Source organism: Cnephaeus nilssonii (genome assembly GCF_951640355.1).
Source record: "Cnephaeus nilssonii genome assembly, chromosome: X".
NCBI lineage: Eukaryota > Metazoa > Chordata > Mammalia > Chiroptera > Vespertilionidae > Cnephaeus > Cnephaeus nilssonii.
This window is the reverse complement of record NC_137071.1, coordinates 885,014-888,140: the sequence shown is the minus strand read 5'-3', so window position 1 is coordinate 888,140 and position 3,127 is coordinate 885,014.

The window sequence follows — 3,127 nt, the reverse complement described above, 5'->3', positions numbered from 1 at the left end:
TCTCAAGGGCATCGCTGCTGCAGTTGAAACCAATGCCTTCTGTCAAGAGAGTGGACAGGGGGCCGCAATGTCACCAATATGGTCATCAGAATGAAATAGCTGTTGCCACCAATGCCAGGTCCTCCCCCACAATCATATATCCTCTGATTCTTTGTGCTTCAGTAGCCCTTGGAAATTTTTCAGAAACATTTTGGGTTTTACTAGATATTTATTAGAATTTCTTTGTCCAGAGACTCAGGGTGAATCCACAATGACTGAACGAGGAAACAGTTCTAAGACAAAACCTACCTTGTGCTCAGAATGACCCGTTTCTTTGAAAGCTCCTCTGTCATCTTTGAAACACACTTTGGCTGTTGACCCTTCTTCATGCTCTTAGGTTGAGTACTTTTCCAAGAGGAATAGATCCCTGGTGAGCTCACTCTACAATATCTTCTTGAGTCACAGGTGAAAAAAAATTGTAGTTCAAGCCCCTGCCTGAGTCTGTGATCACTGATGGCTGGAAATCTCGATTCTCAAAAGGAGGTAGAAGAGAAAGAAAAAAGAAAAGTGAAGGAGGATCAAGAAACCCTAAAAATGTCAGGTTGTAGGAGAGGGATTGAACTGTTCCCTCCCTCCCTCTGTCACTGTGATGTTCCTCTGATGTTCATTCCAGAAATTATTCAGAGCAAGAAAAGGGAAAGGAAGTGATCTTTGTTGAGTACCTGCTGAGAAGTGCTTTATCTTCCATAACTCCTTTACCCTTGTAGATTGCTTTAGAGCAGATGCTAGGACCCTGATTTTGTAGATTAAAAAGTTGAAACCGAGAAATTTTTAGTCAATGCCTGAGCTCATGCTTATGGGAAAAGGCAGGCTTTGGATTCTGATTGTGAAGACCTTGACATCTCAACTACATGATTCTGAGTTCCTTTTTGTTCTTCACCTTGAGTTAGAAGTCCTGAAGTACAGAGATGCCTCATGCCTGGCTCTATCCAACTCTGTCCTTCTTGGCCATGTAATCTGGTTGCTTTTGCATTACCAAGCTGACGGTAGGAGTGGCTTCTTTTAGTCAGGGTTTCTCAACCGTGGCACTAGTGACATTTTGGGTCACATAATTCTTGGCTGAGAGAGGCTGTCCTGTGATTTATAGGATGTTTAGCAACATCCTCGGATTCTACTCACGAGAAACCAACTGTATCCCCACCCCCAGCTGTGACAAACAAAAGGATCCCAGACATCACCTCATGTTGCCTGGAAGGGGGAGCAAAAATGTCCCTGGTTGAGAACCACTAATTTAGGAGGTCCAATTGCCAGGCATCTCTTCTTAGGTGACTCCACTTCTCTGCTCACTTCCCTTAACACTGCCTCTTTACTCACTCTAGCCACACTTGCCATGAGGATATCGAGACCTGTGCACAAAATGAGCTGGGCTGAGTGGGCCACCTGGACTCCAGATAGAGCCTGGGTGAAAGCAATGGCCCTGAGAGATGAGAGATGGGCCAGGTGGGGATAGATGGCGGGAGTCCTTAGGTATGACAGGCTGATGCTGCAGTGTTCTTCCTGCTTCTTTCTTCCTCGGGGGGCGAGAAAAGGGACAGGGGTGCACCTGAGGCTTTGCCCATGCCTGCACCTCTTCCATTCCCATCCTCAATAGATCCTCAGTTTTTGTTTCCGATTGCCATGTTTCCCTTGCCCTGTGCTTCCTATTTCCTTCACTTTTCCACTGCTTTCTGCCCCTTCCATGGCGAGTTTGACCACCCTAGGTAAAAGGGAGGACTCATTGGGATGAGTTGAATTCTGTGTATCAAAGGAAGGATTACATCCTTTAACTGACTTTATTCCCTCCCAATGACATGAACTCTCTTAACTCAGCAAATTCCACAGTAATACTTGCCAACTGTGATTACACACATCACAGTACACATGGATCCGTATGTGCTTTAACACAAACACAGATAACGATACTTTTGCTTCCACTGAAACAGTGTATTTTTGTTCCTCTACTCTATTGTCTTATCTAGACACCTCTTCATGCAGGGCAGCTTCAAAAGTCACCTTCCCTTTGATCAGGTCCTCACCAAACTGCAAATAGCACCCCTATGTCTGCTTGGCTGTCTTTAAAGAATATGGGAGAAGCGTGACTCGGTCCTAATGAGAGACCTTGGTGGAGGACAGATGGAAGAGCAATTGAGTTCTCAGTGATTGGCCCAAAGAATATGGACGTCCAGTGTTTTTAGCTTGGTTTTTGGAGTCTTTCCATGTTGTGGTTGTGTCTGGAAATCCCTGGTGTTGTGGTGAGTTGTGCAAACCACTGGGTTATGGCACTTCTTACTACCTGTCCATAGTTGCTGGATGGAGAATTTGGCGCACTATAGAGATCTATTCCAGATCTTAACTTGCTGGTCTTGAAAAATGCATGTATCCTTCTTGCTTAAATTCAAGGTAAATCAGATGCCTCTTGCTCACATCTTATTCCCAGCCATTATAGTTTTAGTAATCTCTTCTTTGTTTTCACTTGAAAGTTGACCTGCATCTACCACTTCACATTTCCAATTAGTGATTTCACCTCTCTAGTCTGCTGTTTTCTCCCTTCTTCCCAGTCTCTTCTTTCCCCTTCCTTTTGTTATCTCTTCTTTTCTTTACCGGATTTAAATTTATTTTTCCCACTGCAAATTTTTTGCATCTGTATTCCAATTATAGTCAACATTTGTTGGCGCTGAATTTGGACAAGACTTGTGTTCAATATTATGGAAAATATAAATACTGACATGATTCATGCAATACCATCAAAGAAATTCATAATTTGAATTATAATACATGACAAATTATAAACCTATATTTTTTCAATCCCCTAATGCCACAAAAATGGATGGAGTAAAATATGTTTGAGGCAATGTTTGGGGTACTACATGTGCATTGGAGAATAAAATAGACCCCCCCAACATTGCTTACAGTCTTAGATGTCTTTAATTATAAGATGTAATATCTATATAATAAGAGGGATGCTTTTATTTAGGAATAAAAGCTGAGTTAAATGCTCATTTCAGTTGTGAGATACTCCTTGACTTCACAAAAATATTAATGTGGAAAAAAAGTTTCATTTTATTTTGTTCCCAGAAATTCTGAAATGAGTATTTATGTATATCTAATG